Below are 27,566 nucleotides of genomic sequence, written 5' to 3' on the forward strand. Positions count from 1 at the left end.
TACCATTTAAAAGAATAACACATGAATAAGATAAAATTATGCTACATGTTTTCTCATGTTGCTGCTGAAATTATTATGAGTTAGAGGTTAATGACAGACAAGGATAAAATTCTAGTGAACGAGGAAGAAAATATAATTAAATGGTAGTAATGTGCTACCAGTTTAACTCCCACTAATTCTTTCCTTCAAGCATGAAAGCTAGCACAAGTTTTGTTAATCACAACCCAGCACATTATCCTTCTCATCAGGTGTTTCTAAGGTGCGAGAGATGGAAAACTTAAATTTACCCTTTCGTTGCCTCTGAAAATAATTTCTAATATCTTAACCTTCTGAATTCAGTCTTTAGCAATTTATGATAATTTTAACACTTGGGGGAATTATGTTTTATTCATACTTAATTATAATTAATATGTCTTTGCTATATAATCAAGATAAAATAGTACAGTTCCCAAAAGTTTTATTTTTTATAATAAATAAAGACAGAGATTACTAGGAACTCAATTAGTAATTTAGAACAAATTTAAATGCAATGAAAGGATTTATTTTAAAACTATCACCAATATATTTGAAGAGACTAACATAGAATATTTAGATAGAAAAAAAAAAGTTTCCATTTTTTTCAAGAAAATAAAAGCCAAGAAAAAAAGCACAATAATTGTATTCCAACTATTGCACATCAAGCATTTGTGCTGATTGCCTTCAATTATCCTACAGGCTCATTTCTGTGCCATCAGGGTAAGGTGGGTTCATACTACTCTGGATAAGGTGAAAAGAAGTTATTTTTGCAGACTTCAGCCTACATAGAGTTTAGCCTTCAGTTTGTAGTAACTTATAGAGAGGACATTCTTACAATAAGTGTAGTACAACCTAGAGAAGATATCCTTTTGAGTCCTCATATTCCTATGATTTGATTAAATAGATGTTATTCCCATACTTTCATTCTAGACATGTTTTGCTTTACATGATAATTCAAAATTGTTTTCTGATTTCTGAAAGATATTGTAAAACCTCCTTTTTTTTTTTGGTGAGACAGGGTCTCACTCTTGCCAGGGCTAGAGTGCAATGGCATCATAATAGCTCACTGAAACCTCAAAGTCCTGGGCTCAAAGGATCATCTGACTCAACCTCCCAGGTAGCTAGGACTGCAAGTACACAACACTGTGCCTGGCTAAATTTTTTCTAATTTTTGTAGAGACAGGCTCTTGCTCTATTGCTCAGGCTGGTCCCAAACTCCTGGACTCAAAAACAGTCCTCCAGCTTCAGTCCCCAAAGAGCTAGGATTACAGGCATGAGCAATTGCACCTGGCCTAATTTTAGTTGGTTGTAAAATATTTAGCAAGTACCGTTACAAAGAAACATATTTCCTATGTATTAAATCACAATTGGCTTTGGCCAAATTATATTATGTGTACCCTTAAAAACTACTTCTTTTCAATCCATCCATTTCAATTCTTCTTTGAAAACTTTTAATGTTATTCAATTATGTTGCTTCCCAGAACAATGTATTTGTTCCTATCCTATCTCAGTGATGTGCCTTAGCTTAAAATAAGGTATAAATTCATTGGTGCTGATATGGTTCAATAGTGTCTAATACTAATTTTTAAAAAGACTATCACATCATTTGTTATATTTATTTAAAAAACTGTGAAAAACATTTTTATTGGGCCAAAAAAGATCCCATTTAGGTTAAGATGCAGTTTCAAATTAATGATATGCAACTTCAGTGTAAGCAACTATCATTTGAAAATATTGGATTATTCTTTTTGTGTCTAGCCTGTTTCACTTAGCATGTTATCCTTCAGGCTCATCCACATTGTGGCAAATGCCAAGATCTTGTTCTCTTCTGGGGCTGAGTAATATCTCATTGTATATATGTATCACAGGATGATCTCACATATGGGGAATCTAAGAAGAAAAGTTAAATATACAGAGATAGAGAACAAAATAGTGATTCCTAGGGGCAAGGGTTGGGGGAGGAAATGAATAGATATAGGTCAAAAGATACAAATTAGCAAATATATAGCATGAACCAGGCCAGAGATCTACTGTACAGCATGAAGAATGTAGGTAATAAAGTTGTATATGATATTCATGCTAAATGAATAGATTTTAACTGCTCTTACCACAAAAAATTATACATATATATGGATAACTATGTGATGATGGATATGTTAACTTGCTTTGCAATACTATCAACATGCATCCCATAAAATCATGTTTTATTTCTTAAATATATACAGTAAAATTATTATCTTTTAAATGTTGGATTAGTTTTAGTAGGCCTATTAATAAATAGTGCATTCCCTTTCTCTCTGTCTCTCTCTTTCTCTCTGAAACTTATTTTGTAGCAACTAAAACTTTGGAAGACTTCCTGATAATGAATATCTGAAAAACTTGGCAATTAAATAGCATTAGCATTGGAACAAAACTTAAACCTGCTAGCAATATTCAATATTTTGTCCTTTTAATCATTATAACATTGCTTTTGTCAAACATATAAGTGATGACCTGGGTCTACAATTTGAGTAAAAGCTGATACCATTACAAATTTGTATAACAGTCATTTTATTGTAAACATACATGCATATTCACATATACTCATTTTCTTGACTACAAATGGTTATTTAGTAACTATAACCTAGATGATTTAATAATAACATGATTTTAAGTAACTATGGGTCCCAGTTATTCCTGACCCTCATGTAATTCAGTTTTCATATCATTTTGGTTTACTTTTTACAAAAAGTATGCAAAATAGTGTGTAGAACAAAAATATAATATGAACTTTCTGTTTACTTTTGTTTTATGAACTTTACTTTTTTAGTGACATTGATTGGAACATCTATATTTAGACTTCTCTAAAGGTACCTGCACAACTGAAACCACACTTTAAAAAGAAGAAAAACTTTTGGCATAAAACAAGAAAATTATTCCCCTGATTGAGATCTGCAGAGTTTTGACTTTTCATGCTTTATTTTACTCCCTTTTTTCCAGTTTGTGTGCAATGGTATAATATGGCTAATAGTATAAGAGAGAAAAAAGGGCATATCTCAAAAATGCAACATGCTGCACATATTTTAACCAATATTGGCAGATATTAGTTGAGGAAGTGTTTTTCTTCTTTCAAAATCCAACATATATAAATAAATTTAACACATCTAGGTTTGTACACACTGTCTTGTAAATGACAACACTCATCCTGTAGTTAGTTATCTTATATAATTTCACCATAGAAAAACATGTAACTCAAAAAGACAATTATCAAGAATGAGATTTTTAGCTATTTTTAATGCCTTTGGGAAAAGGATGCATCTTTGCCTTACTCCCCAAACAAATGTAATACTTGTTTTCCAGGGTTGCAGTTCTGAAAATCTATCTCTCACTATAGATGACACCTGTCCTTCTAGAAACAGCTTGTTTTTAGAACTACCAATTCTCTCTTAATTTCAGCTCCAGTCTCCCTATAACATGAATCAGTTTTAGAAAAAATTATGAAGAATTTAAGGTTTGGTTTAGCCCTTTCCTTCCCATTATTTCTCTCTAAATCTTGAGTTACTCCAAAAGGTAGCTTCATGAGCACAGCGCTCCTCTCTTGCCCATGTTTCTATTTCCATCAAAATTTGCCTTGACTTTCCTCATGCACAAGAGCTCTACTTTTAGCTTGAAAATGCAATATTTACAGTTTGATCAAGTAATTCATGTTAAAATGTAAATGGGACAGTGTTCATCTTAGGATCTTCCTTTCCCCAATAGCTTCAATGAGATACAGCCTTTGGAAAGCAATCCCTCCTTTCCATTGTCTATTGACCCCACCACAGTAGCTTGTTGCCTTTAACAAGTCTAAACCTTATTACATAAGTATGACCTTCTTTTAATTTGACACAGGACAGAACAGGTCTCTAATTTTATCATTTCAATACATATTTATATTCTGAACTTTATTAGTTTTTCCTTGTCTTGGCTTACAGCATCTTTAATTTGAATCTCTATTAGTGGGTTGTACATGAGAATTTTCAAAGTGAACAGTAATTGAAATAAAGGAAGTTTATATCCTACCAAGAGATTATTTATAGAGCATTAACATATCACATCATCAGGTAAAAATTAAAATTATCTTAGACCTGATGTACAAATTAGGACATTATTAGTAATTTAGAGAAATTGGGTATGTATTGTTTTGCCATTAATATATTGGCTCCACAATTGTCCATGTTCTATAAATGATATATCTATAACAACAACAACAACAAAACTGACTTAATTAGATACTGGCAAAAACTTTTATCACATTGAGTGCTTTTGCAAATATTTCTGCCATCAAGCATACCTGAGCTTGCTTCCACAGTCTTGCAAAATTGATTATGTATGTAGGAGTCAGAATGAAAATGAGGGATGCTCTATTAGTGTCAGTTTTCTTAATGGTCTGGAGTATTAGCCTCCACTAGGAGCTTACACATGCATCTTTATAATTTATGGCAAAATCATTTTTTAAAATAGTCCTTTGTTATAAGGCCATGAACAAAATAAATATTTTCTATGGACTTTAGTTTTATTGTCATTATTATTATTACATGTTTGTAGTTGCCTCAAGTTCAAACTATACTGAGTTTTAAAAATCTTTATACAAATGATTGTATCATGTCTTCCTTTCAAATAAATCTTCATCTGATGAACCCTTCCTTCACAGGTGAGGACAGATTTAGGGATTAGGGTAGGAGTATAGTGATCTAATTTGCTTATTAGAAAAGAGCAGGTATACCTTAGATTTTAATTTCATAAAGTATTTATCAACTAAATTAAAAAGAAAAATGTAACACATGTGATTTATAGTGTACAATTATTTTATGAAGAGAATTTGTTAATTCCTCTTGAGTTTATTTTACCTCAATTCACAGTAACAATGAAACTAAGCATCAGGAGTGCAGACATAAACATTTACTTATTTCTGAAGAGTTTAAAGGCTAATGGCTAATAATGGAAGGGAGAATTAATTTAAACAAATAAATGTTAAATAATGTGGCTTAAAGGCTTTTTGAAAATGTTTCATAGCAGTCCAAAATGGAGTAATTGGCCTTCTATGAACAGTTGCTTATTCTAATATAAAATAGAAATAATATTAATAGTGATAATCAAATAATAATAACTACTATTAATGGAGTATTTATTATATAGCACAGAATGGGCTATTATATGCAATCGTAAGGTAGGTGGATGCTCTTCACTGTGTGGAATTAGAAATAGTTTCCAAGAAGTTAAGTACTACGTTCAAGGCCTCTCAACTAGGACAGATCTTCAATTCAAATTTGGGTATACCTAACTCTAAAATGTTTTTGCCTTTTTTTTACATTGAATAATTGCGTCTGAATTTAAAGCTTGTAAAAATGAGACTAGAAGAGAACTTTATTATGGAAAGAAAGTCAGCCTGAGTGTCAGAAAACCCAAGGTTTTAGCCCTAACTATGTCATTTGCTTGCTGTATGACTGTAAATCACAATTTTCACTGAACTTGATAAATTAGATATAATTATTACCGCACCACTATCTCATGTTTTTGTTTTGTGGGATCATTAGATGAAACTATGGCAAAGGCTGGAGGACAGTATGTTAAGTGAAATAAGCCAAGAACATAAAGTAAAACACTGCATGTTCTCACTTAAATATGGAAACTGCAAATATGGAAGCTTCAATTTCATAGAAGTAAAAAATAGAATAGAGGACATTAGAGGTTGGGAAGGGGGTAAGGGGAAGACAGAGATAGGGAGACATTTGTTAAAGGATACAAAATTACAGCTAGATAGGAGGAATAAATTTTTGTGCCCTATGCCACTGTAGGATGACTGTAGTTAACAATATATTGTATAGTTTCAAAGGGCTGAAAGGATATTGAACTTTTCCAATACAAAAGAATGACAAATAATTGAGATGATGGACATGCCATTTACACTGATCTGATCACTGTACAATATATTTATTGAAACATCACGATGTACCCCATGAATATGCACAATTATGATTTGTCAATTTAAAAAAATTAAAAAACAATTCACTTAAAAATATAGGAAATCAGGCCGGGCATGGTGGCTCACGCCTGTAATCCTAGCACTCTGGGAGGCCGAGGTGGGCAGATTGCTCGAGGTCAGGAGTTCAAAAACAGCCTGAGCAAGAGTGAGACCCCGTCTCTACTATAAATAGAAAGAAATTAATTGGCCAACTAATACATATAGAAAAAATTAGCCAGGCATGGTGACACATGCCTATAGTCCCAGCTACTCGAAAGGCTGAGGCAGCAGGATTACTTGAGCCCAGGAGTTTGAGGTTGCTGTGAGCTAGGCTGATGCCACAGCACTCATTCTAGCCTGGGCAACAAAGCGAGACTCTGTCTAAAAAAAATATATATAGGAAATCAGCAGGGTCATGGTCAAATGTATGCAAATTGCACACTGTACAAGAGTGCTCCATCCTAGAGTGTGCCATTCACATTGAAATATTGTGGATCATTGAGAATGCTGAAAATTGACAGCCTTATTAGAACAAATTTTGGGGGGGGGTAAAAAAGCAATAAAGCTTTATAAAAATTATGATCTTTCAGAACCTCAGTTAATATCACTCTCCAACAAACGTCTTTCATTGGCAATTTATTGGACATACCATGCTTTGTTAAATGCTACTATTGAGTATGTCTTTTCCCTACCTTTCCATCTAGAACATCCCTACTTATCCTTCAAAATGTCATGAATGTGTAAAATTCTCTGAAATACCTCTTCCATCCTCATCTTGTATGTACTCATGCCATTTGATACAAGAGAGAATTATAGCACTTAACCACTCTCTGTTGGTGCAATTGCTCTAGGTCTACCAGACTCTACCACTACACTGTGAGTCAATTACTTTATCATCAGTGCCTGGAAAACAGTAAACACTCCATGAATTTGTGTTGATAGAAAAAGTAAGACCTCAAAATGAAAAATGTTAGTTTAAATGTAAACATTCTTGTGGTTAACTTGTGGTTAACTGTCCTTGGTTAAACAAAGACATTATATTATATCACTTGTAAACAATTAGAATACTTCTCAAGAAGAGAAAATGGCCTCTGATAGATTCACTTCAAAAGGATATTAGATATATAACACTCATGAAAAAAAAAACCTAGAAAGAAAAATAAAATTCTAACACTCTGCTCTGATAAAAGAAACATTGAATTAATAATTCTAGTAAAAGAATTGATCATGATTTGCAAAGTATATTTAAGAGATTGTTCAGTCTCCAGTAAAGTTCTTTATTTCTGTATCTCCACATTTTACTCTTCTTTTCAAAGCATTGATTCACTTTCTTAGATTTGCTAGGATAGCCCACTATATATCCCTTTCTGTTGAATTTAGTGCATATTACCAGCATTGCATGCTATATGTCAGAATGCAAGAATATTTTCCCTTTATATGTAATTTACAAACTAAGATAAAAGGGGGACAGGAATCTCATAGCCACAATAGAGAGGAGATGATAGGTTTTATCCACCCTTTCTGTATGTTATATCATACATCATTTTAAGACACACTTTTACAATGCATAGCTGCTCTTAATTAGATTAGCATTGTCATACAAAGCACAGTTCTCTTTTTGAGTGTTACCACCAGCAGCAAAACATCCATTTCCTTATGACTAACTTCAAGTTTATTTAAAATGTTCCATGAGGCATAGCCTATTGAAATGACTCATCATGTTTATGGGAATACTCAAGGATAAAAGTTATCTTTGAATGAATTATCTTTAAATCATGTTAAATGTAGAATAGAAACATAGTCCTTTGAAAATCATTTTAAAATAGTTTTTATTACATGGTTTTTAATTCTTTTCAATTTTAAAAGTATTGCTCCTTGTAGTCAATTCCAAAAACATAAATGAGAGAGCTCACATAAACTAAATACTGGCATAGTCTTTAGAAATATACAAATAAATGAAAACTTACCTGTGTTCTCAGAAACATCTCAAAGTAGCTCAGTAAATATTTATATTGTCCTATTATTGTACAGAGGTTCAAAAGATCCAGGATACTGATGCTTCCTTTTGACTTAGAAAAGTCAGACCCCACTATTCTTTGAGCAAAGAACTCACAATCCCTTTTTGGGAAGTTAATATCTAGCTAATATGTTATAATTCAGTGAATTTCTTTCCTAGAGATACTATGTAGCTCCAAGAGTTGAATTCCATATCATTAACTTAATATAAAGGTGTATATTTTGCACTTGATTTTCAGCAACAAAATAACAATTTATGATTGACTTATTTAAATGCATGTGTAAAAGCAATCTAATGGAATTACATTTGAAGAATAAAGGGTAACAATATTTTCTGAGCTTACATAATCCCTTTGTGTAGTATTATATACTTATATATAAAGGTAAATTCATTTATACATTTAAAAATATTTTAGTTGATAGTATTATGAACAACACAAAAATGAATAAGGCACTATTATTTTCAATTAGTTCCCAATGTAATAAATAAATAATGGCTAGCAATTGCTATAAAATAGAATTTTAAAATACCAAGAGCCACAAGAAATGTGTTTGCAGAATGCATAGTAGGTCATATGAGAATTTCAGGTGCTTTTCAAAATGTTTTCCCCAAATATTTTCTTCTTTTACACTCTTCTCTTTTAGAGAAAAGTTGCTTTTTGGAGCCAAGCAGTGGGGCTTACAACTTGCATATTTCACTTCTTCCTGTCCCTTTTGGTACCTAATTTACCCCCTGGAACTTTAAAATCTGTTAAACAGTTTGAAAACAGCTGCTTTAAAGGAAAGAACATCAGTTTTGAAGCCTGACACAGCTGTATGAAAATCTTTTTTGATTTTCTAAATGTGTAAGAAAATTATGTAGTTGTCTTAATCCTCAGTATTCTTGTCTGTAAAATCAAGTGATAATACCTGGTCTACCCTGGATTAAATTATATGATGTACCTGTAGCACCTAGTAAACTATCCCAGTACATGAATGGCTGCTCTCTGATGGCTGCTATGATTTCCATCTGGAGACATAAAGGAGGAATGGAGTACTTACAACTATAACTGGACTAGACATGGATGGATAGGGATACAACGAGTTGTGAGTACCATGGTGAAAAGCATGAGAAAAGATCCATAAAGTGAATTCCTCTACTCCAGTTTGACTGGAAGAGAAAAATAGTGCCTTCATGTAGAGGGAGATAAGCCTGGGATCATTGGTTGGAATATTCTGGTAATGGGCTTTAAATGCTAGACCGAGAAGAGATACTTACATTCCTGGGCAATGGAGAGCTACTGAACATTTTCAGATGCAGGAGTGATATGATTATAATTGTGCTTTAAGAAGATTAAAATTGGATTGATCTTTAAACAAAAGAGAGTGTAGAGAGTATGGAGGCTAACAGGCAATTTAAGAGATGTTTGCTCAGGTCAAAGTTAATGAGAATCAGGCATAGACTGGGGACATATCACCAAGGAGGAGGAAGTTGATAACATAAGAATGATTGGAAAGATTTAATTTTTTATTATTTGTGGGTAACAAAAGAAAAGGAATGATTTGGGGGGGAAAGGGGAGAAGAAGCAGGAAAGAGTTTGTGTTAGAAGATAATAAGATTTATTTCGGACAAAATATTATTTTTATTTTATTTTTTTTTAATTTCAGAGTGTTATGGGAGTACAAATGCTTTGGTTACATAAATTGCCTTTGCACTGCCCTACAAGTATGTGTCCATTCCCTATATAGTGTGCACTGCATCTGTTAGGTGTGAATTTACCCATCCCCCCTCCCCCCTACCACCTGCCTGATACCCTATTAATGTCACTTCCCATATGTGCACATCAGTGTTGATTGATTGGTACCAATGTAATGGTGAGTGCCTGTGGTGTTTGTTTCTCCATTCTTGTGATAGTTCACTTAGAAGAATGGGCTCCAGTTCCATCCAGGATAACATAATAGGTAGTTTATCATTTTTTGTGCCTCAGTAGTACTCCATAATATACATATACCACATATACCACATTTTATTAATCCACTCATATATTCTTAGACACTTGGGTTGTTTCCACATCTTTGCAATTGTGAATTGTGCTGCTGTAAACATTAGAACCTAAAAACCAGTTACAGTAAAGCTTCAGTAAACCAGTTATGTAAAGCTTCAAATTATAAACCATAAAATATGAACTCTATAAGTATGAATGTGACTATCTGGCCTTTCAATAAAGCAGGATTATGTATTTGTCCTGTAGTTAATTTTATGGCATTCCCTTTATTCAGCCAGAAGATGCTTCAAATTTTATTTGTACACTAACATACTACACTGATCCTTTTTATTATTAGAAAATACATTTGATAAGTGATATAGAGCAAGAGTTATGTTATTGGTGTAAATGTTTTCCAGGACATATTAAATAAAACTTTTAGGAAAACAATAATGTAAATATGTACATAGCTAAAAGTAGAAAAGTAATTAATTACTTTAAATTATAACACAACTAATTGAGAATAATTTCTTAAATGAGAAAGGAAGAAAATTGTAATGATAATTGAGACCTGAGTGGGGAGGGTATTGGCTGATCAAAAGAATAAAGTAATTTAAACAATATTAACTTAGATATTGGTTCTCTATATGTCAATGAATAATCTTTTATTACATAAGAAGTAATGTATTTCTTACATTCTTATTGTTTTGACTCAATTTGTAATTTGGGGATAGACGTTAATTAAAACACAACTAAATGAGCAACATATAGACACTATCACAGTATAATTTTCATGTACTTTATTACACAAATAAAACTTAAATATCCCTTTTATCCAATTTGAGATATAAAAGGTCATTTTTTTCTGAATAAAACTCATGGTAATTTTTATGCCAATTATCAAACAGGTACAGGAAGTTTAAAAACAGCTGGTGTTTCAGAGGACATCTGTAATATGGCTAGAATAGACATTATGGATTTAGTAAACAATGCTATAAAATATAAACTAGGCTTTTAAAGGATAAAACATTCTTCTTTGTCTTTCTAATTGCTATAATGAAATGTATCAGAGAGCAATAGCTAAAAGGAAACTTTTTAATGCACTTCAAATGTGCCTTTTCTTATATAACTATAACATATATTAACAGCTTTAAAGAAATTAAAGTTAATGTATTATGTATACATATCCTTGTACTAAAAGATGGAATTGATTTAACTCTATAATTATAACTATAAATTATAAAAGTTCATTATTATATAATTCAGATGTGACCAAAAATGATATTCTAATCAATTACTGTTTTGGAGCTATACTTTCAAATGAGCTGATTTTACATTTAGAACTTTGAATTTGACAGAAGACTGAGGAATTAAACCAATTTAAATATATGGTGAACTATTTTTTCAGAGCTGACCTACATTTTGTTTAAAATAGAGAACCTTTTCCAAAATTCCCTTAAAACTATTCCCTGCCTTCCTCATCTTTTGCAGATTACTTATTTTATTTTCCTAAAAATGTTGAGTTTCTTATTAATAGATGATATTAATAGATTTCTTGATTTTCTTTGTTTTTTAAGATCACTCCATAGCAATTATTCTTTATTAACATCTTTTCTTTTTCTTATCTTTCATTTAAAAAAAAAAAAACCTTCACCCAAAACTTCGTCTTTCAACTCCTTCATGCATTACCTCTTGCTGACATCTGTAGATCTAATTTCTCCCATTTATCAGTTACTCTACAAACATGCTCATCTTCTATTTAACCTGAACTCAGTGGTTGAGGACATCCTCGCACATCACTCTAAAGGACTACCTCACTCATCACAGTCACCAAAAAGCACTAGTGGTACTAAATTTTTGGTCCTTATCTTACAATACTTGTCAAACTTTTCTAACCATATAAGTATGTACAAAGTTTTATATCTAAGTATGTACACATGCATCAGGTTAGTATTCAGATATAGGCTAAAAAATTCTGCTGTGAGAGCAAAACTTTTTGAACATTTTGTTTTGATGATATTTTTGTATATAAGATATTGTCCTCTTCTCTGAATTGTTGGATTGATTGGTTCATGATCCAGGAAGTTACTTTTTTTTTCCTGGCATTCTCTGTACTGACAGTAGATGAGAATGAATACATAAATTTAGGGAGTTGTGTAGCTGATATCTCAGTAATATTCTTAAATAGTTTTGAAATGTCCTGAACCTATGTTTTGTGCAGAACAGAAAAAAACACTTTTAGTTTTTTTCTTCAAGATTCTATATTTATCCTTTTTCTCATTTTTATTCTCCTGATGATTTCATCTAGTTTAGTAATTTTGATGAGAATCTACTATAGACTGTTTGTGTTCCCCCAAAATTCATAAGTTGAAACCTATTCCTAATGAGATTGTATGAAGAGGTGGAGTTCTTGGGAGATGATTAGGTCATGAGGGTGGTGGCCTCATAAATGGAATTAGGATCTTTACAAAGGGTTAAAGATATCAGAGTTCTCCTTTTCTAATATGTGAGGATAGATAGAGAAAAATGCCCATCTATGAATCAGGAAGCAGGTCTTCACTAGCACCTTCATCTTGGACTTTGAAGTCCGTAGAACTGTGAGAAATTTGTTATTTCTAAGCCACCTAGTTTATAATATTTTGTTATTATAGCCTGAAAGGATTAAGACAATATCCCTGTATTGATTACTCCTAACTATTTATCTTGAAGGTAGAGCTTTCAGCTGAGCTCCAGTTTTGCATATTCAATTGCCCTATGGAAATTTACAATATTCTATGTAGAGAGATATATCACAATTACTTTGTCCTAAAACAACCTCTTTTATCCTGCCCCCAAGATCACTTCACTTCCTGTATTGTATCTCATGAATGGTGTCACCTTCTCTTCATCTTCATTTATCACACTAAATCTTCTGTATCTTTGTTCTTTCATATCTAGCCATTCTTAAATTTTCTCCACTTCTACTATCATTATTTTATTTGATACCTTCTTTATCTCTCACCTAGATGGCTTCAAAAGCCTCCTAAATGTCCTCCCTGACTCCAGTTTTGTTTTCCTCTAATGTGGTCTCCATATTATACATAGAATCATCTTTAGCTGTTATTATGATCATTTTTATTGTCATGGAAAAAAATGCAAACTCTCTAGCATGGCATACAAAATCATTCACAACATGGCTTCTGTTCATTTCTTGTTGCACCAGACTCACATTTTATGTTGCAGATATTCTGAGCTACTTGGATTCCTCCATATAGATCATGATTTCTCCTGAGCCTAGGACTTTTTACATGCAGCTCTCTGTGATGTTAATCTCCCTAATTCTCCCCTTTCTATCGCCTATATTCTACTTTTTCTTTGTCTTCAAAATTTAGCTTAGAGACTCACCTAAATTTGGACCCTACATAATGCTCACTAAGAAAGGAATAAAGGCAAAAAAAAAAAAAAAAAATCTAATCAACATTTCTTGATCTCCCTAGGTTGACTTTACAACTCCTATCTTCTTCAGCTCTCTGTAATGACTACTAGCTCCTTTGCTGTTAGCCTCAAATTATTTTCTTATTTGTCTTATTCCAAAATGTCCTAAGTCAACCTAGTAATTTTCCTAACTTACCATACTGTGTTTATTTCTCACAGTTCTGGAGCCTAGAATGTTCTAGATCAAGGTGTTGGCAGATTCAGTTCTTGGTAAGGACCCTCTTCTGGCTTGTAGAAGGCTGCATTTCACTGTATTCTCTCATGGCAAAGAAAGAAAGCTCTGGTGTCTCCTCTTCTTTGTATAAGGGCACTAATCCCATAATGGATGCTCCACCTTCATTCATGACCTCATCTAAAGCTAATAACTTCCTAAAGGCCTTACCTCCTAATACCATCACATTTGGGAGTTAGGGATTCAACATATGAATTTTGGGAGGACAAAAACATTCACTCCATAACACATCTTATATGTGCCATGCCCTTAAAAGGCCATGCCCATTGAAGAACATATTTGTTATCCATTCATTTTAACCTCATCAACTTTATATCCTCACTTCTCATCCCTAGTTCTGTACAGAGTCTACTGGTCCTTTTGCAGTTAATGTCTTTGACCATTTAGTATTATTAATAACTTTTGTCAAGTCCTTCCATTTTGTACATTCTTCTAAGTTATGGCTATGTATCTTTCTGGGTTTCTTACTAGGGTTCTAATCTTCCTAATGCCTCTTGCTAAATATCATTTGTTTTCCTCTCTTTTTAAAAATTATTTTTTATTTTATTTTTTTAGTTGTTCAACAAAGTCCCTTTTACTTATTTATCTAGAAACTATTCTTTATTGTTTAAATTGCCACAAATTTTTAGCACAAGATTTAACATCTTAATGATCACCAAGGCCTGGGCCCTGGGACTTTCTCTACCTCTCACAGTTCTTAAGGGCCTTTTAAGGGAGAAATATCATGAACACAGACCAAATCAAATGGTGGCAGGTTCGTCCTTCTTTCCCAGTCATTTGACGAGCTGCTCAATTTTTGTCTAGAGCAGGAAGGAGCCTGTACTTAAGAAAAATCTAATAAAGAATTTGATCATTGCATTATAAGATCTCTCTTAACAACTTAGATTTATAAATAGTATGCGTCCAATCTCATTTGCTTCTGATCTAATTTTTTTCATTTTCTAATTTACTTTTTGTGTATATAATTTTAATAAATAATCTCACTCTTTGTGCAGTAATAAATCAACCTAGTTCAAAGAAAAATCCCTCAAATTGGAAGAGCCTCATCTTTCTTCAGAAAGAAGAAACAGAGATTTTTCTGGTTCTCTTCTTCTAAGGAGATGACTAAACATTCCTCCAAAGTTCAAAATGTTACTTCTAGCCTCTGAATGTAAATAGAGGCAGCTTTTGATGGGCTTATCAAATTCACTTAGAAAAAGCAGCTGGAACCACTATGCAAGCTCCCTTCTTTGGAAATTTCTTAAAATCAACTCTTGAGAATCATCCATGATTGTGCACAAAGGCTTTAAGGCCCACATTACTTCTGCTATTTCATCTCATGAATTAGAGTCCGAGGAGGCACTGTAATTGTCAGCAGCAAGAGCAGTGGCAGTGGCCCCATGAGGTAGGACCTCAATGATCTGGAGCATCCAGTTTCCCTTTTCCACCATGCCAACAATGCATGCTTGGTGATTCTTTCCATGCTTGGAAGATCTGATTTCAGAACAAAAGTGAGCCACCTATTCTCTTAGGAGACAAATCAGCAATCCCTCAGAAGTTTCAGCTGAGGTTCCTTGAAGGAGCCCAAGCCATTCACTGGCCTTGCTGGGGGTAGCCATCTTGGCAATGATTGGCATATTATGAATGACAAAGGACATTTGTTGTTTTACATGGTTCTGTAGGTGTCCTAGAATGCCAAGGGCTGTGATATCTGTGGCCACATGGGCATTAAATGTGTACATTAATCCAGCACCAGTTCTGTTGAGGGTAGCCATATTGAGTATAGTTTCCTGATAGGCCAGCTCTACCTCTTCTCTGAAAACCACCATCTTTACTTTATTCCATCTTTCAGGATTATCCAGCCATTGGTGGGCAACAGCAACTTGGATTCCTAAGAGCCTGATTTACACAAGCAGGCCCCCAACAATAGCTCTGTCAGGAATTATGAATTCATTAGACTGACACATCATAATGTGATGATCTAGGAGTTGACCACCATCTGTCCACCAGTCACTGCAGTCCCTCCTTCCTCTGCAGCATCCCAAACACCATGAGTAGTGTTACCTTTTTGCCTTCCTCCTTACTCATACTCTTACTGATACTGAGTAACATTAATGTGTTGTCACATTCAGTAATGCCAATGGTGTAGAGGACACTTAGCACATTGGCACCAGCTAAGTGCCCCATCATGTACAGATCTTTCACGACAGCATAAAATGAGTCTGTGGTTTGTAACAGTGATAGACCCCTGTGCCTCAGGGGGATGACGCAGGAGTCCATCCCAATGTCCAGGGCTGGAAAGGTTGGGCTAGGCCACTTTGGCTGGCAGGCCAGCTTCCTGAGCCACCTCTTCCTGGCTCCAACCAGACCCTGGCCCAGTGGGGGCCACACATCCGGCTCCATCAGTCTTGCTGCAAGTTTGAGCAATGTCTCCTGTAGGACCTTGCGCCCTCAACCCTTCATGGCAGAGAAGCCTGTCAGCTACCAGCTCAGGCTGAGGCCCAATACCCAGAGCTCGGAGGACTAGAAAATCCGTTGCTTTAGTCTAATTCTCTCTCCAAAGTGTTAGACTAAAATTACTACATTTCCAGCTGAATGATCTCCAGAACTCCAAATTTAGCATAACCAAAGTTGATATCAGATTCTTCCTCCATCAACTAGATGCAATACATAAATACCTTAACTGGTTTTGTAACCATAGGCAAGTTACTTAACATTTCAATGCTTCTGTCTCTTCACCTATAAAATGGGAATAAAATAGTACCTACCTGCAAAGCCTGACATAGAGATTGAAGGAGTTTTTGTTTGTTTGTTTGCTTTTAGTCACTGGCTCAAATATTCATTTTATCCTAGCATTGCTCTTCTTTATTATATTCTATTTGCGAAAATCTAATTATGGTCCTTGTATTCTCCACTCAAATTACTATTTCTATCAATACTCTTAACCTGTCTGTTTGCTTTTAGCTTCTATTCTTTTCTAATAGACGTGTATAACGTATCTATTCTATGTTTCCAATACATTCAATACACATATTTTAAGTCGAGAATAAAGTTGCTATCGTGTTTCTCCAAAAATAAGACAGGGTCTTATATTTATTTTTCCTTAAGAAGACACCCTAGGGCTTATTTTCAGGGGATGTGCTATTTTTTTTAAGTATGATACAACAATCTACACTTATTCAAATATAGTTGACTCTCTAAACCCCAAATTCCATCCTGAATTTCTTGTGATTCTATTTCCTTTACAACCATTGGCCCCAATCTCTCATGTCAAGCAATAGAGCTCTCATGGGGCAGATGAGAAGGGCTGCTCATTTTCTTTACCACTCCGTGATGAAATCTGCATGGGTTGTACAGATACAATGCGTAGCCATGCTCATCAATAGGTCTTATTTATGGGTAGGGCTTATATTGCTCAAATGCTTAGAAATCCTGCTAGGGCTTATTTTATGGGCAGGTCTTATTTTCGGGGAAACACAGTATCTTGCTAAAATAGTGCTTATACATATTTTGGTGTGATTAAATAAATAGTTCTTGGTTCCTACTTTCTCTACCAAGTGTTAGTTTCACTGTTTACCTCAAATCACCTCCCATGCCCTACACTTGCTACTTTTGTGAAGCACAGATGTGTTACCGTAATGTCTACATTTAACATAAAATTTAAGTACAAGAAGAAAAGTTGGCAATATTTATTATAGTCTATATTAAGCATTAGTTGTCATGGATGTGTAATAGGAAGAAATAATCATGATTTGTTCCTGTGTGCAATTTAACACTTCAGAGATGACAGATATGCCTTTGAGAGAGAGAGAGAGAGACAGAGAGAGAGAGACAGAGAGAGAGAGAGAGAACTTAACTATAATGTAAGAAGAATGGAAATATGATTTTGGATACATTTTCTTGGGAACAAGAAAGTTACTGAACTTGAACAAGCCATTAAAAGAGCTGAATTATTATAGTTTGAGTCTGTGAAAAGACATCCATAACATATGAACACACCTGAAGAGGCTAGGTTTTAAATGAGCAATCAATCATTGTGAAGTTCTTAAAAATTTATTTTACTTATTTATTTTTAAGATTTAAGAAATTGCATTCTTTATTGTTATACCTTTAGGCAGAAACTAAAGTAAAATATACCATATGCCAAACATATACTTCCAGGACTATTAGAAAGTAATAACTTTGGGCTAAGAGTTTTATTAGGTTGCAGATCTTTTTTTTCCTCTTGTAGATACAAAGAAAGTTTTAGGAAAAAAAAATAACTACATTGTTTTCCCAACTTCTTAACATGTGTTAAATCCACTCAGTTAGCCACCAGAGACTTCTAGAAAATGGAGACAATCAAGTGAACCTGAAACACTGAGAATAAAGAGCCCACTTCAGTGGGCTCTTAGAAGTTATTGGAGAAAATCCATGCCCAAGGAGATACATAGAGGTTTTTTTCGCTAGTCTCTGAAACTCTTGCTGAGTCAGTGACCCTTAGTCATCTGACTCAGTTTGCCTTAACCTGACTCTTTCAGACTTTGCCCTCTAAAGTCTAATTAATCCTCATGCTAGCTATTTCCTTTGAAACTTGCCCTACTTTACTGTAGCCTGACTTCAATTATAGTTCTTGCCCCAATTCCTCTCACAGGCATGTCCATGGCCAGCGCTCTGGTTCTCCAAACCATGTTCTCAATAATACATTACTTATAATTCTGCATTCTATGACTTTTTTTGTCTGAGCTAGAGTAATGAAACAGACCAACATGGGTGATCATGTTTTATAATTTAATTTAATTGACATACTTAACTGTCAAATACCTCTCTATCCTCCCTTGCCCAATCTCATGAAGTAGATGTCATTAGCTTCATATTACTATACACTTGAAGAAACCTAAATCCAACATTTTTAATCAATTTTCCTAAGGCTATAAATTAGTAAGTTATGTAGGTGAGGTTCAATCTGCACCTATATAAGATTTCCATTATACTTTCCTACCTCTGGTGAAAGATATTTGAAACTCAGTGTCAGAGAGAATAAAAATTTAGAGGGAAAATTTGGATGGGAGAACAATATGGAAATTGTTCATTGCTCTCCTCCATAATTATAAGTATTCTGTAAATCCATTAGGCTCTTTCCATCATTGTATTAAGATAATGTAAGTGAACATTATGGTACAGCAGATGTACTTATTGCCATATGAACCATTGTTATTGGGAGTGGGGAGATAGCTAATGAACTTCTGTGCTTCTCTTGGTGATTTAAATTGATTGCTTGATTTGTTCTACCAGTGTTTCTGGAACCTAAAGGCAATTGTATTGGTCTGTAATCTCTAGAATTATCACTTTTCTTTCTCTTGTATAAATGCAAGCACATTACAAGCCCTGTTCCAGTTCCTAGGGACCCTGAGTTATTGAAAACAATTGATTAATACACTCATAATATAATTCTCAACTACCCTGGAATATATTACCATGTGCTAATCAATTGTACTACATAGGCAGATATTCCCTTTAAAGTGCTCTTCTTCCTTTGTTTCAATAGAACTTGTTTTTGGCTGTACCTTCCATCTATAAAAAGACATATTTTCTTAGACTTTTCTTTTTGTTATGTCTAACTGGAATTCTTTTCTCATATTATAAGTTTGTGGGGTGTTTTAGACCAAGACTTGTTTTTGTATTTTCTCCCCAATAACAACAAGAAAACACTAAGAAATATAAATTCTCTTAATGTGCTAGGTACTGTGTTAAGTCCTTTATATAGGTAAGTCTATTAAATTCTCACAGTTATGCTATATGTTATTCTAGTCCTTATTTTACATTTGAAGAGTCTCAGGGACAGCAAGCTCTTTTTTGTACTCTGTCACAGTTTGAAAGTGACAAAGTCCGATTCTAACAGAAGGTCTGAGTCCAGAATTGTCATTTTCAAACATGAAGCTGCCTAGCTTCATTTTTTTGTTCAAAGTCCAACTTGATGCAAAGAATGTAGGTTAGTTCAATACTGAACCAAAATTGGAATAAATGCAATGCAATTCAATAACTATTTATTAAGGGGTGTTATATTAAAAAATGAGTATTAAGAAACGAATTTGATACCATAACATGCTGTGTTTTATATACCCAATTAACCTAGATCATGTAGTTTTTCTTTTCCCCTTTAGCTTCCTACATGCTTCTGGTTTAAATATTTTGTTTTTATGTGACTTTTTATAAACATATTTTTCTAAAATTTAGTAGTATTTTTATTTGTAATCATTCATTTTTAAAATATGTAATGTTTATATATGCCAATCTACACAAATTAAGTGATAAGGACCTTAATAGTTGATAATCTATTATATTATTTTTTTCTCCTCGATAGACCCTCTACTCCTATTAAGCAAATTTACCAAGATGATTGGTTCTGAATAGCCGGAGATTTGGTCTCCTAAGGGACATTTGACAATGTCTGGGGACAGTTTTCATTGTAACCACTTGGGGGTTTTCAGTACTGGTATCTAGTGTGTAGAAGCCAAGGATGCTGTTAAACATCCTACAATGCACAGTACAGAATTCTACTGAAAAACATTACCCAACTCAAAAAACATTAGTATTGCCAAGACTGAGAAATCCTGAATCCTAGACTATTCCTGAGGTATTTATGAAATAAATATGAAACATGAAATTTTATCAAAATGAAATTAAGAATGGACTGTGTATTCTTCCTTTTAGGCAAATGACTGTGGTTTGATTGTCCATAATTTCCCCCTAGCTCAAAATACTATGCCCCCCAAAAATCTCCTCCCACCATATTTATCAGTATTTTAATTAGATGTCAATATTTTCTTTTCTTTAAAAAACATAAATATGTTGATGATGACAGTAACATCTGTGAAATTTTTGACCAACAATTTGTGCAATTCTCAATGGTTTTACTATGTTGTTGATGTTTTTTGCTAAAGTAAATGTCCAGACTTTAGGCATTCATCAAAATTTGAGTATTTTATAACACAAGCAAACATTTATCTAGTATCTTAATTTCCAATCCCTTTAGATGTAGTCGTCTGTCATGAAGAACAAGTTCCTGGCTGCTATGAAATTGAGTTTGCTTTCTTCAAATAGTTTGAGTACAATTGTCATTTAGTAAAATAAACATGGCTCTATTATTTCTTAATGTCTTCCTTAACAAGAATAAGATTAGACTACATTTCACAAACTCCCATTGGGCAGCACTTAAGAAGTGAGTAATATTTCTGTCTGCCTAAGTCAAGTAATCCCAATTGTAAGTAATTTACAGGAAGGCATCAGGGACTGTTACAATAGACATATTGCCACGTGTCACTGGAAATCGGCATCTCCCCACATGTTTGATCAACAGCCAGATGGAAGCTTTTATCACATTTATTTAATCTGAAATACACATGGTAATTACACTGGACCTTTGATTCAAGGCCTTATTAGTGTCTCCAGAGAAGTCAGGAAATGAGTTTGTCAGTTGCAAACTGATGTAGTCGTGACCCTCTGGGTAGAATTTACATCTATCACTGCCTAGACTGGAGTATAGCTACAAATTACATTGTATCTCAAGAAAGTAAAGTAAAAGCTTAGATAACTTGTGTGAGAGGAGAAGGAGGCCTCTGATCTGTCCAACATATTGTTTATATTAATATTCTTATTCATTCATACTTCCCCAAAAGGGCTTCCTCCTGTGAGTGGTGGTGAGCAAGGTGGAATAAAAATCATACAGCCAATATTTCACAAAATAAAATGAAACAAAAGTGAAATACTCTCACATTTCTAGTCCCAGACCTGGGGTCCTGGACATCTGCTATACCTAAATTTAGTGGAAGTTAATGTATATGGAGTTTTCTTTTCGTTACTGATAGGAAGAAGAAGATATTACAAGGGCCACTTTTCAAAATTTTCCAGTTAGGAAAATGCTGGAAAGTGTGTTTAATGTTATATGTTTAACTACAGACTTTTTGACTATGATATTTTTGCATAATACTAAACCATGAATAAGCAATGCTGACAAATATATTATGTATGAAAAACATTAAAATAATATGCCTGTTAAAGTAGATGTAGGTTATCTCTGAAGCATGGGGGTAATGTAAGACTTCAAATTAATACTAACGATTTTTTAACATTTGAAAATTTGTATTATAATTACATCATTTTATTTTCAAAGTTAAAAAAAGAAATATGTGTATATGTTTAAGTGTATGTATATGTATACATGTATGTGGCTATATAATGGTCTCCTGAAAGTGTTCACAGATAATATGGCATTTTCTGATATATTGTTAATGTTTTTAAAGGGGAAAAATGAATTAAGACTATTACTAGAAAAGAAAAATAATAGATTTCTATTAAAATAGGATGACAAAACTAATGAGAAATGCCAATAGAATCACATACATATTCTGAAATGACTTTGAAATTTTATTGCTTGATTAAAACTCTATTAATTGCTATTACTGTTATCCTAATAAACTTGCATAGGATTTTAATCCATTAAATTAAATTGAAAGGCTATTAAATTGAATTGTATTAAAATTAAAATGCTAATTAAAAGCATAAAATCATCCTATCAATATCTTATTTTTATATTTATTACATTAAGCCAATACAGTATATACCATATCTCCCACATTCAATTGACAATGTTGTTATGTTTAATGACTTTTTTATTTCCATTGACATGACTACTATTATCTCAATGACAATAGGGTAGACCTTAAAAATTATGAATTATATAAACAAGGGTAAACATATTGAATATCTACTCTTTGCTGGACACCATGCTGAGAACATTCTATGTAAGATCCCATCTCATCTTCACAACAATTTTATACAGTGGATGATCAGTAAAAACTACATTTTATGGAAACTAAAACAATGCTCAGCGAGGTTAACACATTGACTGCTACACACAAAAAAAATCCAGAAACTTTTCCTTGAGGTCACAGTGTTTTATTATTGAAAATATAATAAAAACTTCAGTATAATGTTAAATTAAATTGTCAATATTAATTATAGCAATATGAACATCAACAAGTAAGATTTTATACATGTGTCAAGTGGTCTCGGGGTCAAAACCAGCGTGAGTTAAATACAACTCTAATGGCAGTTAATGTGTTAAAGTATGTTCTTCAGAGTTACTCAATTCATACTTGGTTGAGTCCCATTTGAGCCTCTCTGACTATAATAGAAGACTTAACTGAAACCATGATTCACTAAAATGTGACACATTTTTATGGCTAGTTTTTTTTCAAAAAAGTCAAGTTTTAAATTCTTCTTTGTAAAGAGCTGTCTTAAGCCTCGTATTGTCTTTTCCTGTTTTGTACTTATAATAATAACAGAAACCGTACAGGCAATATAGTACTTAAAATTTTTTTCTATGTAAAGTTAGAAAAACAATTATGATTTGGTGAACAAAATAGAGAACAAGGTATAGTACTATTTCTGGTTCTAATTGAGTTGTTGCCTTACAATATGACCTCCAAAGCAACTATGTTTTATATTATTATTTTTTTTTTTTTTGCTGTGTTATCTTGCAAGACAATTTGAACTCTTGGTGAATGACAGATTCTAGGAAAAAATAAGGGGAAAAGTGATTTTATGTGAAAGAGGGAGAAAGGGGAAAGAAGGGAACTAAATGAACACTTCATTTATCCATACAGTTTGAAAAATAGAATACAATAGAGAAAGAAATAAACAATTATGCTAAATTTGGAAGAATTAGTATGCTACATGAAATTTTCAGTTACAATTAGAATAAGATTTATTTTAGGTTATATATTTAATGATATCTATGAAGGACATAGTCTCTTCCTCTAAACTTTATTTGTATTACTTAAGCAGAAGAAAGATATAAAGCTCTATCATTAAAATTCTGTGAAATTCTGGGGTATTAAGTACCACTTTGAAAAGTTTTAGAATTCTCCTTTTATGACCACAGATGTAGTTTAGAATATATAATACAAGTATTTTAAGATTTTCATTTAAATTTTTCTTGAGTTTAGTTGAAATGACCTCAGTGAATGTGTTTCAGAGCTTTCAGTTAAGTCTTTTAATTTGTATGCTTGGCCTAAAAGTGCTGTGTAATAATTGTTAAAATGAATAATTATATTTTATGCATAACAGGAATTTAGGCCCAGTGCTTTTTAACAATGATGTAGGACAAAATTTTACATATAATTATACTTCATATTAACTTGTAAGAACAGAATTACTTTATAGGTATATCTCATACTCATTAATATTTAAGTCAATTTCCTCTAAAGAATTTGTTATAGGCTTAGTTAGGTGCATTTTGCATACATCTTGAATTAAAAAAAATCAGAGTCTATTAATTCATGAAGTATGCAAATATCCTGTATGCTTAAATAAAAACTACTGTTATAATTTAAGCATGGTATGTTTCTTACACATTTGGTTTTTCCTTTGTTTGGGAAACAATGCAGTTTATTTTAGACTTACAAAGATGCACTCAATTACTTCTGTCATTATAATCAGTGTCTAAATCCATGACTATCTGATCATTAGACTCTTAATGATAGTGAAGACATAGACTCTTGACAGATATTAACTAAATAAATTATGTGAAGAGAGCCAGATCTCCAAAAATTAACTAAAGTTTTGCAACAATATTTTGTATAGAATTCTTGTTAAATTTAATAGTCTTCTTCCAAAGTTCTTCTTATAGTTAAGTGAATCAACCTCCTTGACAGATTCAAAAATAAGCGACATTCTGAATTTCTTTCTATAATATAGTATTTGAAATATCCTAGCTCATTTTTATTATAACTGACCAAGTAAGTTAAGAGACTGGATTTTTCTTGTAAGTCAATCATTTGAAACCTAAACATATTTTTCTACATTACCTTTTGGGTATAAATAGATTTTCTGCCAAGAATCTATCCATTATTGACAGTTTTGGCTACTCTGGAAAATAAGTTCTGGATTATGGTATAATGAAGAAACTCAATGGTGCTTGCTTGGTCTTTGACTCTTCTCTTCCAATCTCCTTATGGAATGATCTAAGAAGGGAACACAACACAGAGAGAGTAAACACAGAACAATACAACACAAAATATCAGAAAGAATTCCCCTCTACAACCTGTGAAAGTTGTACACAAGAACATTTGAGTTCAAGAATTCTTAAGTCAAGCAGTTACTTTTTACTACACATTAATCATTGTATACCTTCTTGATAGTAACTATTCTCTTATGAAAACTTTCATGCTGGTCTATTCAGCTTGGGTCATGTTTGGTTTTCAGTTTGGAGCTTGGATGCTAACATACAATAATGAAACAATTTATTAAAGATTTACTAAGAAAACCTACTAAATTTGGTATGAAAATAATTACCATGTTGTAAATTTGATATGTGGATAAAATGAATTAATGCTTATTTAATAAATTTAAGACAATTATAAGAAAAATGCTTTTCAATAAATATTAACCATTAGTATTATTTTTATGGGACAAATGTTATATTAAGACTTTTGTATATGTTACCTCATCTGATCTACACAAGTGTTCTATGTGTCACATAGTATCATTATCTTGCTTAGTATATATGAAAACCAAAGCAAAAAGAGGTTAAGTAACATATTGGTCACATTGTTCGTGTATAAAGAGCCAGTAAGGGCAAGATGGGAGTGATTTACTTTCTGTTTGAAAATAATTCAGTAGATAAAAAATAAGGTAAAATTTATTTAACCTTAAGATTTTAATATAGAGAGTGTATTAAATCTTCTCCACTGGTATGTGATCATCTCTCCTTAATGGCGTGGAGGAAGGACATGTATATTGTATTATGAACACACCCATTATTGTAACTGAGAATTTGGTTCAATGATCATTCATGATTGTTTTAAAAACTCATAAACATAGTCAATAGGACTTATAATTATTATCAGAACAATCAATTCAAAAAATAATACAGTTTGCTTGACTGAATTGATTAGAGCTATATAGAATACATTTCAGAGATAACTATTTTAAAAAAAATTAGTTGAAATGGTATTTTATTTCTAATGTATCAGCCCATCAAAAACTGAGTATGTTTCTGACAGGTAATGTTTCCCACCATTTAAATGTTCATTTCTAGAGATGGATAGACAATACAAACAAATGGTACAGCCTAAAGTTTTCAGAATAATCTAGGATGCTATAAATATTCTCATTGTTACCATTTATTATTTATTATATTTTATTTTCTGAGTATTTTAAAAATAAACCCTTTCTATTATTTTTCCCCTGAAAGTATACTTAATTTAATTATAATGAGGTCATTTTTGTTGTTGTTGTTTAGTTTAAGAAGAAATGTGCTTACAATGAGATTTTACTCTTGTGCAAAAATCACTGGATATTATTTTTTTAACCTCCATTCTGCTTAAAATACCTTAATTCATCTTTTTAGATTTTCACAGAATACATTGCCAAAACAGACATATGGCAATGTCATATACTAGTCATTTATCTTCCTTCTTAATGGTTGCTCCCATTTATTCATTTTATGTAAGTAGGCTGAGAACAGTGATGTGTAAAGAGTTAGGTATTATTGACATTGAAGGCAGGTTAATTCTAAGTTTGAAAGACACACAAAAGTAAAAGAAATTTTACAGATCACACAAAAGTAAAAGAAATTAAAGAGTATGAAATGAATTTTAGTATATTTTTCCTGGTAAAACCTACACAAAATAAGAAAATATAGTTTTGTTTATAATGTCTAACCTTATGAAGCTCATTGATTTATTTGCATGATATTTATTGAGCAACTATTAGATATGATTTATACACCCATGTTCTTTCTTAGTCCATTAAGGCTGCTGTAACAAACTACCACAATTTGAGGAGTTTATAAACACTGGAAATTCATTTCTTATAGTTCTGGAGGCTGTGAAGTCCAAGATTAAGATACTAGCAGATTCAGTGTCTGGTGAGGGCCTGCTTTCTGGTCCATATAAGGTGCCTTTGTGCTGTGTCTGACATGGTAGAAGAGGCAAGCAACTCTCTGAAGGTTCTTTTATAAAGACACCGATTCCATTAATGAGGGCAGAGCCCTTGTGACCTAATCACCTTCCAAAGCTCCCACCTCCTAATATCAGCACATTGGTAATTAGAATTTTAACATATGAATTTTGGAGAGGGCGGTGGTGGGTAGGGAGAACAAACATTCAGACCACAACACAATCCATCTATTCTGGTTTTAACAATAACTTTTTGACAAAGGCAGAACAGATATATATTCTCATTTATAGATGTAGAAACTAAAACTCTACAATGGTCAAACTGAAACTCAAACTCAGGTCTGATAGTTCTGCTAAAATACTATTTCAGATCTTCTATGATCCTAAAGAAAGACTATTTAATGAAGGACAATTAGGCTCTATGTCATGTGCCTAATGGATAACTTAGTTGACTTTTCCCACCAAAAACTTACTTTACTTTCCCTTTGATAACCTAAATAAACTTAGAAACAATTCCATTCTTTTATTTTCCTCCTGATATCACTCAGGTAATCTCGTTATGGCAAGTTTTCTCCCCTTTTGGATGGCTAAAAGAGGTAAAGTATTTTTTGAAGGGCCCTTAGTCCTAATAGCTACACTCCACTGCTGGCTAAGAGTCCTCTCTGGAGTTGTCCAAATTCTTCAGAATTGAAAATTTTCCTTACCTGAAGTAGTCAAGGAAATACCAGCCCGAGTTCATCAGAGAGAAAGAGCAGTGAAATGAAGAAAATTATGCTAGAATCTGTTTTTTCCAAAAATAAGAACAACATTTTAGAAGAAATTTTCCACTTAAATTTTTGTTCTCAAGGGCAAATAGAGTATCTTAATCAAGTATATGTTTTATTTGTGCCCAGTACATTACTATTTATAAGTACAAGGTAATGAAGTCAATTGTATCATTAGAATACCTATAAGTAATG

At 32.8% G+C, this 27,566-nt stretch overlaps 1 protein-coding gene and 1 pseudogene across 3 annotated transcripts in view; one reads left to right on the plus strand and one right to left on the minus strand.

The window, feature by feature from the left end:
* Positions 1 to 27,566, plus strand: part of CADM2 (cell adhesion molecule 2) — a 1,045,662-nt gene that overhangs the window by 1,006,286 nt on the left and 11,810 nt on the right. The gene's annotated exons all lie outside the window — the stretch shown is intronic.
* LOC105858052 (selenide, water dikinase 2-like) lies at positions 15,001 to 16,162 on the minus strand (annotated as a pseudogene).

This window comes from Microcebus murinus, chromosome 1, assembly GCF_040939455.1.
Source record: "Microcebus murinus isolate Inina chromosome 1, M.murinus_Inina_mat1.0, whole genome shotgun sequence".
Lineage (NCBI taxonomy): Eukaryota > Metazoa > Chordata > Mammalia > Primates > Cheirogaleidae > Microcebus > Microcebus murinus.